At 43.3% G+C, this 14,768-nt stretch overlaps 1 pseudogene; it reads right to left on the bottom strand.

Annotated features, from left to right (window-relative positions):
- Positions 1-3,687: 3,687 nt before the first annotated feature.
- LOC123057246 (probable L-type lectin-domain containing receptor kinase S.7) lies at positions 3,688-5,612 on the bottom strand (annotated as a pseudogene).
- Between the last annotated feature and the right edge of the window lie 9,156 nt (positions 5,613-14,768).

Genomic DNA, 14,768 nt, shown 5'->3' with positions numbered 1-14,768 from the left:
AAAAGCTCACCAAATTTGAAAAAGTTCACAGAATTTCAAAAAAAAGCTCCACAATTTAAAGAAAATCATTCATGTATTTCCGAACAATTCATCGGACCCGGAAGGAGAGAAAAAAGGAAAAAACAAAAAAAACGAAAAAAGAAAAAAGAAAACTAGAAAATGTAAAAAGGTAACAAGAACAGATAAAAGAGGTTAAAATTTCATGGTTACCAAATTGTACTAGGTGTTATGGTGCTTACACTGGCGTACCTCCAAGAGGAGTGTCATAGGTTCGATTAACAAACTGCACGGTTTTTGTGAGTTGATACACAGAAAAAATAACCTTAGATGGGCCGACCCATTGTGCCCGTTTGCAAAAACAGTAGTAACGGGCGCCTGAAGCACCAAATAGGGTCTATCGTGCGTCTGGTAGGTAGCTTCGAAGGCTAGCAACGATTCGTTGGTTTTTGCGTTTTATCGCTAACTTTTTATCCGCCCATCTCTGATTGCTAGCTTCTTAAAGCCTACAAACGATTATTGTTTTTGTATTTTGGTTTTTCTTTCACTCTTATATTTTAGATATTAATTTTTGAATAAATATAACATTTGATAAAAAATTATATCAAAACATGTTCATGAATATCACCCTGTTACGGATTACGTTGGAACAACCCAAAAGCACGCACCGGCCGGTATGAAGTGGCTCGATACTCTCATGGTCTAAGTAATCGTACATACGTTAACTCCCTTGTATGGACTATAGACGTCAGATGATATGATCTCTAAGTTATAACAAATAACTTGGGTCAATTCAAGCGTGTTCTACCAATATCATGCTATCACATATTGCCGACATTATGGTCATGCACATGATCAGTAAAACAGAATCATCAACATTTGAGCTAGTCCTAGAGGCAAGATTAGGAATCACGTTTTACCGTTTATTACTCTACACGTGCTGATGAGTTTACTCTGATTCACATATTTGTGAACCATGACAGTTATAGTATAGAATGTAAACTTTAGTTATAGACTTAGAAATACAATAATAAAATATTACTGTCTCTAGCACATATTTCCAACATGTTTAATACACAACTACATTTTTTAATATGCTGTAAACATTTTTAATACGTTCTTTGCCTCTAAATGTCTTGATGACACATAGAGCGCCATGTTTGGGCCGGCCCATTTAGTGCTAGCGTGTACCAACAATTTTCTTTCCATATTTTACTGGTTTCGGTTAGATTTTTTATTTACATTTCAAAAGAAATATGACTATTTATTTACTTTGAAAAGTGCAAGTTTTAAAATATAATAACCTTTTAAAATATTTTGTGGTCGTTCTGAAAATATTTTTGAATATTTATCATAATATTAATTTTCATGAAATTTTTAACATTGTAATAGAATCAAAATTTTCCAGGATTTTGTGAATAATTTTAAAAGAAAAGAGAGAAAATAAACTAGGACTTTCTTTAAAAAATAGTATAATTTTTAAAAATAAAAAAGAAATAAAACGTGCTGCAGATAACAAAGGAAAAGAAATACAACTGAAAAAGCAGGATGAGAAGTTTCTAGAACCTTCCTGATAATTGGAAGGACCTACGCTAGTCGGGCTGGTTCACTTGGACGTGACCCTGTATGATTGGCCGACACCTTGTCGCACAGAATGATAAATAGGATTTGTCGTGCTCCAGAAGCCCATTTTTTGTTGGTTTTGTTATACGTTCATGTTTTTTTCTAGATTTCCTTTTGTAATACATGGTGAAATTTTATAAATGTGTTCATACATTTGTATGAAATGTTCATATGTATTTTATAAATATTCATGTAATTTTATAAAATAATTTTCATGTACTAAATTGTTTTATTGCTTAAAAAAATTTATGTTCTTATGCTAGAACACAAAAAGAGATTAGAAAACCTGACAAAACAAAGGAAAAATCTTGAATGTTTTTGTTAAGCAAACTATACGAGCACGGACACATGAAATAATAAACGAAAAACCAGGAACCGTTAAATATACATCTGTTAAAGCCCGCTAGTATATGCTAGGAACGAAAAATCATGTCCCTAGTTTATATGACGCGGCATATAGGAGGTCTCACTACTAAGGAGGGTGACAACCGAAGCCTTTCGTGGTGGTCCCTATTTGATGCTTACTGCGCTAGTTTATCGACCAAACACACAAGGAAAACGGTTCAGAGCAAGCACACACGCAGATGCGACTTGGGTCGACTCATTTACTACAAGGATTCCTGTTTTGGTAAAATTCTAGAAGGTTCTGGTTCGTTTAGCTGATTTAGGAACATTATAGAAGGTTCTTTCCGGTTTTGTGTTTCATTTTGTTTTTATATTCTCTTTTTCATTTTAATTTTCTTTCAAAAAGATGTTCGCCATTTTACAGTAATGTTGCCAATACTAAAAAAACTATTCAGGTTTTGAAAAACATTCACCAGTTTTAAACAATTTCTAGAATTAAAAAATCAAATTTTATAAAAAAATAGATATTTAAAATTATACACATTTAAAATATATGTTCATAATTTTTAAAAACATTCGTAATTTCTACTAAAATGTTCACAAAGGATTTGGAAAATATTTTGTATTTTGCAAAATGCGTTATTCCTTAAGCAATTCAGGACATTTCTAGAAGTAGTGAAAAAAGTGTCCATTTTAAAAATCTATGAACATTTTTAAAGTTTGTGGGTCTTTTGAATATGGTTATTTTGTTTCAATTGACTGGACGTTTCATAAAATTTCAATTATTTTTCCAAAAAATCTTACTAAAATGCAACGGAAAAAGGAGAATGCCGTGCAAAATGGAAAAACCAAAAAAAGAAATGCGTAAAGAAGAACCGAACAGCCTGACTTAAGCGAAGCTTAGATGGGCTGGCCAGGTTGCTCGCGCCTATGGGCGATTGAGGGGGCAAATAGGACCTCCCGCCTATGAGGCTCATATATTATGTGGCTGCTTCTTCCTTAGAGGAAGGCAGATATTTGTGGCTGGGTGTTACCCAATATTTGTGTAATGCCTCCGAACATTTTAAATGAAAAAAAAACATATTTTGCTAAAGAAAAGGACATCCCACCTTTCGTTTGATATTTCCTTAACTTGGCACGTTTACCTTTTTAGCTACTATATTTTCTACTACTAAAAAATGCTACTGTTTTTCCACTGTTCTTTCCTTTCCTTTGTTGTATATTTGTTGTTTTATTTTTTATTTTTACATTTATTTTCCTTCCTATGAAGTAAATGAATGCCTTTCAAAATAATAAATTATTTATTTGTTATATGTACGGAAATTTCTTTATATATATGCACAAACATTATTTTCATCATACTCAATAACTATATCTGAGTCAACATCCGTTTTTTGTTCGATTTTCAGAGCTAGCTTCTGTTCTTTTGCTAGTTCAATATGTTTTCATTAGGCCTTCCAGCAAGTGATGTGGTAGGTCATAGATCATCTTAGCCTTTGAGTAATAGTCATGTCCAAAAGATATTTATCATAGTGATGTGAGTTATTATAGTGAGTCTAGTTTCTTGAGGGCTAGAAAGTTAGCCGGAGAAGGAAGTCATAGTGTGGAGCTTTCTAGTACATGTTTCCTTGTCTCGCTACATTCAGACCCAATCTGTAACCCTTGAACACATGTATGGTATTTCTTCATGATTTGCTGGACTAGAAGCCAGAACTAAAAAGGCTATGGTAACAAGAGTGTAACCGACGCTAGGGGAGCGATATCCAATGTCAGCTCCTCTGACCGCAAGGCTTCCATGATGTGGGTGATGGATGGCCGGATGCTTGGGTCTGAGTGCACACACAAGAGCCCAATGAGTAATGTGCGCTCCATCTGTTGACGCACGGCACTGGACTCGTCGCTTATCAGCTTCTCATCTACGACGTCCAGGATGACATTGCTATGGTACGAACTCCTTACCCATGATGACAATGAAGGCCTATCATGGAGGCGCATTGTCGGATCCCTTCCAGAGACCATCTCTAGTAGGACAATGCCGAAACTGTATATGTCTGACTGCCTGTTTCGTTGGCTCATGTCGATGAACACAGGGTATATACATTGTTGGCCTTGCTCGCAATCTACGTGAAGGTATTGCAGTGCACAGCCTAGGTCGAAAATGATCTCGTACCTGTTTTTCAAAGCATGTAACCGTGCATTATGTATCAAGAAAAAACTGAACTTGGATTAAACGATGTAAATGCTCTCAGGATGGAATTATAATGAGTACCTCTTGGACCATGGCAACCAACTGTTGCCCCATGCATGTGTTTATCAAGGCTACCTTGTGGCAACAACTCATACACAAGGAAGAGCCGCATGTACCTGTCGTCCCGCCACCAACATATGAACTCAACTAGGTTCCTTGGGCCGTCGTAGCACCAACCTATCAATTCGACAAGGTTCCGGTGCCTCAGCCGGCTGGCAATCCTGAGTTCGTCCTCGAATGCTTTCCTCCCCTAGCCGGATGCTGCCGGTTTGAATATCTTTACCGCCACTGCTCTTGTTGGACTAGTCAGTTGGCCCTGATAAACAGAGGCAGAACCTTCTTCGCCGAGCTTGTTTTCCTTTGCAAATCTATTGGCCGCATGTGCCAGCTTGTGATAATCAACATGTGGAAGCCCCCCAGCGAGAGCTCTGTAACGCTTCCTTCTCGTGCATAACTGCCATCGACGAGCACCAACAAAGATGCACACAATTGCAATAACTCCAATTATTACCTCTACTCGTTGTTTCCACATCATCTTGGGGCTTTTCGGCTGCAGAACCTTGAAGCTTTGCATCGAGGGATCCAAGGTGGAGTTAAACGACCAGGATATGATTTGGTGTATCTCGACTCCCCGGCCGGTAGCAGCTGAGAAGCCGATGGCCACCACACTAGGTAGGTGATCCCTCAGGTCAACAGTGGTGCTGACATTGTAGGTCGCGTTGCCGACTTGGAGAACGGCTGCTAGGATCTGGGTGTGGTTACCGTAGCTGATATGGCAAGTCATTGGGAGGCCCGACTTGAGGTTCCTGTCCGGCAAGGTCGCGTTGGCGTACGGCCAGGAGGCGATGGAGTTGACGTCGATGCCCATGTGGCTGCCGCAGTGGTCGACCTCAGGGTTCCTGAGGGTGTCAAACTCGACCGCTACGGCCCGGTTGGCGCCGATCGCCACCCTGACGTCTTTCGGGTAGAGCCCAAGGTTGCGACCATTGTTGAGGGGATCGGGGATGCTCGTTGGAGGATGGTGCCCCAGGAAGAAAGCCAGGCCATCGCCACCGGATGTGCTACTGTTTGCAGCCTTGATTCGGAAGGTGAAGGAGGTGTTGAATCCGGCGAGCTCGCCGGTGGCAGCGTCCCAGAGATTCACGGGGTTCTTGTGCAACACCCGGCCTACGCTGTTGCTTGGACTCCCGCCGGCTTTTGTCAGATGGATCATCCGAGAGTGGTGGTCGAAGCGCGCGTCACGCTTGAAGCGGAGATGCTTGGTGGCGTCATGGCCACCCGGACGGGAGAAGTTGGCGGTGAAAGAGAGCGAGGTAGCACGAGGCGAGTGCAGAGACCATACCGAGTAGCAGAGAAGCAAGAGGATTTGTATTCGGGGGGAGAAGGTCGCAGCAGCCATTTGCCTGGGAAGGAAGCTCGTGAACGAACACATCCTATATAATAGCTCGTGATCTCGATGAATATTTGGCGATGCAAACGAACAGCCAGCTGCCGAGGGATCGGATCGGGCCTCGACGCCAGGTTGCACGCACATCCTGCGTACAGGCCGGAATGACGTCTTAGTAGTGTCCGTTAGGCAGAAAGGGTTAGTAAGCCAAACGACAACACCTCAATGCCTTTGTGCGCTATCTCCTAGGTGAGATTTGAGAAGGGGAAACGTTCCCACCCGGCGGACCGGCTGAAACTTCGGCCGGTCGCGCGCAGGCCGTGCGTTTTGTTTCAATCATGCGTTTGGCAGCCCACCCCTGCGTTAGACACAAGCCCACATATCACAGTTTTTTTCTGGTCATCTTCTTCCACAAACGCATCGCAACCTTATCTGCTCCCCATGATCCCCTGAGCCGTTTCTTGCTCCACTGTCTGCCATGGCTTCCCGGCGAGCTCCACCACCGAAGCGACCTCTCCTATATCTCTATTTTTTTCTCCTTCCGGGCAAACTCTTCCTCCCACCTCCCACAGATTTCATGTCGTTGTCCTCACATCCTCCTTGCTCCCGACGACCCCTAACTCCTTGGAGTTAGACACGAAACGGCCTGGGGCGGCGAGCCTAGGTGCTGCGAACCACCGACCGCCGAAGTTGTATGATGAGATGGCCGAGATGACCATCTCCAGCAATGGTAAACAACCGATCAGATGGTGCTGCAACCATTGTCGGTTTTTGCTACGACCGGCCATAAATTTTGCTACAACCAACTTGCCACTCTGCCTCTCGTGACAGTGACGACAATGTTTTTTGCTACAACCATAATCTAATTTTGCTGCGACGGCTAATTTTTTTTTGCTACAACCAAATGGCCATACCGTGCCTCGCGACGGGGAGACGACCGTCTATGTTGCAACCGCCGTTTACTTTTGCTACTACCCCGGTGAGACAATTTGCTACCATCGGCGAGAATGAATTTTTGCTGCCACTGTCTACTTTTTCTACTACCGGCGAGGGCGAATTTTTGCTGCAACCGCGGTCTACCATCGTCTACTTTTTGCTACTACCGTTGAGGTCAATTTTTTTCCTACAACCAGCAATGAAAATGCTGCGATCGGCACAAACGACGAGCTACAATCAATGCGGCGACTATTTTTTGTTGCAACCGCCGTTGCCGTTTGCTACAACCAACAACAAAAAAAGCTACTTCCGACGACGTGATTTGCTGCAATGGCAACACCAAAGTTTTGTGGTGGCGACCAAGGTGTTGCGTTTTTGCTGCAACCAGAAGCATGAAAAGCTACCACCGGCGGTCATTTTTGCTACAACCGGCAACGAAAAAGCTACATTCGGATATGTGATTTGCTGCGACGGCCACGACGAAATTTGTGGTGGCGACGGCGGCACTGCGATTTTTGCTGCAACCGGCAGCGGGTAAAGCTACAACTGGTGTCATGTCTTGCTACTCCTGGCAAAACCCGACGAAGGTTGAAGCAAATCGTGGTCGCCGCCGTGACTGTCGACATGAATGGTTGTAGCGATTCCTGTCACCGGTCGTAGCAAAAATGAACAATGGTTGAAGCAAAATGTATCTGCACGTGGATGATGAAGGAGAAAGGACTGGTTGGGTGTGGCCATGGCGATAGGGCTGCGGCGAGGGGCGGCGGCGGAGCTGCAACCTGAGCTTCACCGTCGCTGCTGAGAGCTACAATCGTAGGTGCAGCTGTTTCATGGGTCAACGCGGCGACGAGGACGAACGGCGTAGGTGGGGACCGGCGACGAGGACGACCGGCGAGGATGGGGACTGGCGAGGATGGGGACCGGCGACAAGGACGGCCGGCGGGGATGGGGACCGGCGATGAGGTCAGTCACCGGAGGAGAGAGGATGCGTGCACCGAGCGAGAGATGTGAATCCAGCGAGAGGAAGAAGAAGCTGCGGGGCTAACCCTTTTTTTTGCCAGATCCAATGGCCCACGCAGCTCAAATCCAATGGTCCTGACGCGACCGGCCGAACGGTTGGGCTGGTGCGCCGGCGCAGATTAGTGCCCTTTAAGAAGTACGAATAGTATGTACAATAGTTGGGCATGGTATCTCAAACCATCTTTTTTATCTTTGCTTTGGCTGGATTCCCTTCTGTTTGCTAAGTTCGTTCGTCTCTGGAACGGAGTATCACAAGTCAGTTCACGTTTCATTATTTGTGTATAAGAGCAACTCTAGCGGATAAAAAAAATAGAGTATCCGGCCAAATAAAGCTTAATGGAGTAATTTTACCCCACTAACTTTTGGCCAGTAGCCGATCTCGTAAATTTTAGTGGAGTAAAAAAGCAAATTTGGATATGATGAACATAGATTTGATTTAAGCAAACTTCATAACAAAATTTCGACACGTAATTCACGTTACCATTCGCCGAAACATAGTCTAGTTTTAAACCTAAACTTAAACTTGAACTTAACTGAAATTTAGTCACTATCCGACTTTGCAAGGGACAACCAGTCCGCCCTGGACATCCTACTACCCATGGGGTCAGGCCCTGTGCCGTCGTCGTCGCAGTCGGGGAAGGTTCTTCGCCACTCTTCAAAGTCGAAGTCGTCGTCGCTGCCTCCATTGTCCTCCTCGTCGCTTGAGAGGACGATGATGTTCGCCACGCCGGCCGCTCGCTGCTTAGGCGGCGCTCCGCCTCCACTAGCATGTGGTACTGGCGACGGGGGTCCGCCATGTACGCCTCGTCGACAGCCTCCGCCGCGAGCCGTCCCCTCGCCTCCTGGTCCTCCCGAGCCATTTGTGCATTCATCACCCTCGCCTGGGGCGGATCGAGCAGTGACATCTCACCCCACTAAAAATTCCGGCGGCCCGCAGGCGCCGTCCGGCCGACCGGACCAAATGTCATACTCACGGGCGGCGAGTTCGACAATGTGGAAGGATCCGAGCCACATTTTTTTGTGGGTATCCCAGTCCGTAATCTTTGTCACCCACGTCCCCCATGCGCCCTGCCGCACGTCTAGGTACCGCCTTTGTGGCGGCAGCGATGTGGGGAGGTTGAGGAAGCCAGTGAGCATGCCGGATGGGGCCGAAGTGCCACGGCGGCGGTGTGAGGAGGATGTTGATACGTCTCCAATGTATCTATATTTTTTTATTGCTCCATGCTATATTATCTACTGTTTTGGACATTATTGGGCTTTATTATCCACTTTTATATTATTTTTGGGACTAACCTACTAACCGGAGGCCCAGCCCAGAATTGCTGTTTTTTTTTTGCCTATTTTAGGGTTTCGAAGAAAAGGAATATCAAACGGAGTCCAAACGGAATGAAACCTTCGGGAACGTAATTTTCTCAACGAACAAGACCCAGGAGACTTGGATCTTACGTCAAGAAACAAGAGAGGAGGCCACGAGGTAGGGGGCGCGCCTACCACCCCCAGGCGCATCCTCCACCCTCGTGGGCCCCCTATTGCTCCACCGACGTACTCCTTCCTTCTATATATACCTACGTACCCCCAAACGATCGGATACGGAGCCAAAACCCTAATTCCACCGCCGCAACTTTCTGTATCCACGAGATCCCATCTTGGGGCCTGTTCCGGAGCTCCGCCGGAGGGGGCATCGATCACGGAGGGCTTTTACATCATCACCATAGCCCCTCCGATGAAGTGTGAGTAGTTCACCTCTGACCTACGGGTCCATAGTTATTAGCTAGATGACTTCTTCTTTCTTTTTAGATCTCAATACAATGTTCTCCCCCTCTGTTGTGGAGATCTATTCGATGTAATCTTCTTTTTGCGGTGTGTTTGTTGAGACCGATGAATTGTGGGTTTATGATCAAGTCTATCTATGAACAATATTTGAATCTTCTCTGAATTCTTTTATGTATGATTGGTTATCTTTGCAAGTCTCTTCGAATTATCAGTTTGTTTTGGCCTACTAGATTGATCTTTCTTGCAATGGAAGAAGTTCTTAGCTTTGGGTTCAATCTTGCGGTGTCCTTGCCCAGTGACAGTAGGGGCAGCAAGGCACGTATTGTATTGTTGCCATCGAGGATAACAAGATGGGATTTTCATCATATTGCATGAGTTTATCCCTCTACATCATGTCATCTTGCTTAAGGCGTTACTCTGTTTTCATTAACTTAATACTCTAGATGCATGCTGGATAGCGGTCGATGAGTGAAGTAATAGTAGTAGATGCAGGCAGGAGTCGGTCTACTTGTCTCGGACGTGATGCCTATATACATGATCATACCTAGATATTCTCATAACCATGCTCAATTCTGTCAATTGCTCAACAGTAATTCGTTCACCCACCGTAGAATACTTATGCTCTTGAGAGAAGCCACTAGTGAAATCTATGACCCCCGGGTCTATCTTCATCATATTAATCTTACAATACTTAGTTATTTCTTTTGCTTTCTACTTTGCTTTTATTTTACTTTGCATCTTTATCATAAAAATACCAAAAATATTATCTTATCATATCTATCAGATCTCACTCTCGTAAGTGGCTGTGTAGGGATTGACAACCCCTTATCGCGTTGGTTGCGAGGATTTATTTGTTTTGTGCAGGTACGAGGGACTCGCGCGTAGCCTCCTACTGGATTGATACCTTGGTTCTAAAAAACTGAGGGAAATACTTATGCTACTTTGCTGCATCATCCCTTCCTCTTCGGGGAAAACCAACGCAGTGCTCAAGAGGTAGCAAGAAGGATTTCTGGCACCGTTGCCGGGGAGTCTACGCAAAAGTCAATATACCAAGTACCCATCACAATCCCTATCTCCCGCATTACATTATTTGCCATTTGCCTCTCGTTTTCCTCTCCCCCACTTCACCCTTACCGTTTTATTCGCCCTCTCTCTCTCTCTCTCTCTCTCTCTCTCTCTCCTCCCTCTCTTTCTCTATTTTGCCTCTTTTTGCCCCTTGCACCTTCTTCCGTTATGTCTGAAATTGGGAAAATTATTGTCGATATGGACAATAATAATATCATGAAAAATTCTGATGCTCCTGCTAAAGAACCACCCATCTTACATACAAAAAAAATTCCGTGTTGGTAGTGATAATACTATTGGAAAATGAGTTATTCAAGATTTCTTTACTTGTGCCGGTGCTTTACCTTCTATGGGTAGTTCTATCCTTCATAGAACTAGTAGTCTTGTGGACGCTATTGCCCTGCTTGTAGTTGAACTTGAAAGACAATTCATGCACATGCACCCTTGCATACAAAGGATTTTTCTAGAATTTTCTAATATTGTGCATTCTTCTGTTAAGCGTGCTGCTACTATCTTTTTGGCTCATGAGTTTAGATTCATAATAAAAGAGGCCAAAGAAATCTTTGCGCATTATAGGGTGGACGCTTGTCATCCTCCCATAGAGGCCATCCTCTTTGATCAAGAAGAAATAATGCGTTTTCAATCTCTAGACTATGTTGCTTTCAATGAAAATCTTAGAAAAAGGGTTCCTACCAATGTTTTAGTTGATAGAATTTCTGAACTTAATGATGATTTGGCTATTCGAAATAATGAACTAGGATATTCTCTTGAATATAGGCTCACAAAGTTCTGCCAAAAGAATGCTTATAATGATGAATTGGTTGTGCAATACGAAGGACCAAAGGAGGAACCTATACCTCCCAAGGTTGATCTTGGGGACTTTTGCCCCATTAAATTTAGCCCTTTTGAATACTTTTGCTTGCCTAAAAAAAATTGCTGGCGAACGTAGAGAATATGAAATTAGTTTTAATGATCTATCTTACTATTATGGCAATACCTAGATCTATCCTTTCTTGTTATGCCTAGCTAGGGGCGTTAAACGATAGCGCTTGTTGGGAGGCAACCCAATTTTATTTTTATTCCTTGATTTTTGATCCTGTTTAGTAATAAATAATTTATTTAGCCTCTGTTTAGGTTGTGTTTTTGTGTTTAATTATTGTTTGTGCCAAGTAGAACCATTGGGAAGACTTGGGGACAGTCTTGTTAATCTTGCTGTAAAAAACAGAAACTTTAGCGCTCACGAGAACTTCTGTCATTTTTATTTGGAAAGTGCTATTTAGTTAATTATTTTTGAAGATTATTAAAAGATAAATTCCTCACGTCCAGCAATTTATTTTAGAATTTTTGTGGTTCCAGATCTTGCGCTAGCTACAGATTACTACAGACTGTTCTGTTTTTGACAGATTCTGTTTTTCGTGTGTTGTTTGCTTATTTTGATGAATCTATGGCTAGTAAAATAGTTTATAAAACATAGAGAAGTTGGAATACAGCAGGTTTAACACCAATATAAATAAATAATGAGTTCATTACAGTACCTTGAAGTGGTCTTTTGTTTTCTTTCGCTAACGGAGCTCACGAGATTTTCTACTTTGAGTTTTGTGTTGTGAAGTTTTCAAGTTTTGGGTAAAGATTTGATGGATTATGGAACAAGAAGTGGAAAGAGACTAAGCTTGGGGATGCCCATGGCACCCCCAAGATAATCTAAGGACACCTAAAAGCCAAAGCTTGGGGATGCCCCTGAAGGCATCCCCTCTTTTCGTCTACTTCTATCGGTAACTTTACTTGGAGCTATATTTGTATTCACCACATGATATGTGTTTTGCTTGGAGCGTCTTGTATTATTTGAGTCTTTAATTGTTAGTTTACCACAATCATCCTTGCTGTACACATCTTTTGAGAGAGCCATACATGATTTGAAATTTGTTAGAATACTCTATGTGCTTCGCTTATATCATTTGAGTTATATAGTTTTGCTCTAGTACTTCACTTATATCTTTTACAGCACGGTGGTGGATTTGTTTTATAGAAACTATTGTTCTCTCATGCTTCACTTAGATTATTTTGAGAGTCTTAAATAGCATGGTAATTTTCTTAAATAATGCTAATATGCTAGGTGTTCAAGATGAATAATTTTTTTCTTATGAGTGTTTTGAATACTAAGAGAAGTTTGATGCTTGATGATTGTTTTGAGATATGGAGGTAATAATATCAAAGTCGTGCTAGTTGAGTAGTTGTGAATTTGAGAAATGCTTGTCTTGAAGTTTGCAAGTCCCGTAGCATGCACGTATGGTAAACGTTATGTAACAAATTTGAAACATGGGGTGTTCTTTGATTGTCTTCCTTATGAGTGGCGGTCGGGGACGAGCGATGGTCTTTTCCTACCAATCTATCCCCCTAGGAGCATGCGCGTAGTGCCGAGGTTTTTGATGACTTATAGATTTTTGCAATAACTATGTGAGTTCTTTATGACTAATGTTGAGTCCATGGATTATACGCACTCTCACCCTTCCATCATTGCTAGCCTCTTCGGTACCGTGCATTACCCTTTCTCACATTGAGAGTTGGTGCAAACTTCGCCGGTGCATCCAAACCCCGTGATATGATACGCTCTTTCACACATAAACCTCCTTATATCTTCCTCAAAACAGCCACCATATCTACCTATTATGGCATTTCCATAGCCATTCCGAGATATATTGCCATGCAACTTTCCACCATTCCGTTCATCATGACACATTCATCATTGTCATATTGCTTAACATGATCATGTAGTTGACATAGTATTTGTGGCAAAGCCATCGTTCATAATTCTTTCATACATGTCACTCTTGGTTCATTGCATATCCCGGTACACCGCCGGAGGCATTCATGTAGAGTCATATCTTGTTCTAAGTATTGAGTTGTAATCATTGAGTTGTAAGTAAATAGAAGTGTGATGATCATCATTCATAGAGCATTGTCCCAAATAAAAAAGGCCAAATAAAAAAGGCCAAATAAAAAAATATAATATAAAAAGAAGGGACAATGCTACTATCCTTTTTCCACACTTGTGCTTCAAAGTAGCACCATAATCTTCATGATAGAGAGTCTTTTGTCTTGTCACTTTCATATACTAGTGGGAATTTTTCATTATAGAACTTGGCTTGTATATTCCAACAATGGGCCTCCTCAAGTGCCCTAGGTCTTCGTGAGCAAGCAAGTTGGATGCACACCCACTTAGTTTCTTTTGTTGAGCTTTCATACATTTATAGCTCTAGTGCATCCATTGCATGGCAATCCCTACTTCTTGCATTAACATCAATCGATGGGCATCTCCACAGCCCGTTGATTAGCCTCATTGATGTGAGACTATCTCCTTTTTTTGTCTTCTCCACATAACCCCCATCATCATATTCTATTCCACCCATAGTGCTGTTGGGGACCGTAGTAATTTCAAAAAAATTCCTACGCACACGCAAGATCATGGTGATGCATAGCAACGAGAGGGGAGAGTGTTGTCTACGTACCCTCGTAGACCGTTCGCGGAAGCGTTATATCAACGTGGTTGATGTAGTCGTACGTCTTCACGTCCGACCGATCCAAGTACCGAAAGCACGGCACCTCCGAGTTCTGCACACGTTCGGCTCGGTGACGTCCTCGCCTTCTCGATCCAGCAAGAGGGGCGAAGTAGTAGATGAGTTCCGGCAGCACGACGGCGTGGTGACGGTGTTGGTGAAGAACAATCTCCGCAGGGCTTCGCCTAAGCACTACGAAAACTATGACGGAGGATAAACTAGAGGAGACTGGGTTGCCGGCACACGGCTTCGTGTTTCTTGATGTGTCTTTGGTGCTAGCCCTGCCCCTCTATTTATATGTTGAGCCCTGGGGTCGAAACTTGGAGTAAAAGCCTCCACAAAGTCGGTTTCACCCGAAAGGCAAGAGTCCTTCTCGGACTCCAGGGCCAGATGCCAGGGTTCCCGGCGTCTGGACCCAGACGCCAGGGACCCTGGCGTCTGGCCCCTGGACTCCGCAAAACTTACTTTTTGCGCTTTCCAAAAAACCTTGTGGGCTTTCCCCTTTGGCCCAAATAAAGTGTTCTCGTACCCAAACATTTCGGGAAACATCCGGAACCCCTTCCGGTGATTTCCGGAACCCTTCCGGTGACCAAACACTATTATCCCATATATCAAACTTTGTCTCCGGACCATTCCGGAGTTCCTCGTCATGTCCGTGATCTCATCCCGGACTCCGAACAACATTCGGTCACCAACATACATAACTCACATAGTACTATATCGTCAACGAACGTTAAGCGTGCGGTCCCTACGGGTTCGAGAACTATGTAGACATGACCAAGACACCTCTCTGGTCAATAACCAATAGCGGGACCTGGAT

This window comes from Triticum aestivum, chromosome 3A (assembly GCF_018294505.1).
Source record: "Triticum aestivum cultivar Chinese Spring chromosome 3A, IWGSC CS RefSeq v2.1, whole genome shotgun sequence".
In the NCBI taxonomy this organism is placed as follows: domain Eukaryota; kingdom Viridiplantae; phylum Streptophyta; class Magnoliopsida; order Poales; family Poaceae; genus Triticum; species Triticum aestivum.
The sequence above is the reverse complement of the archived record's forward strand: the minus strand, read 5'-3'. Positions and strand labels throughout refer to the sequence as shown.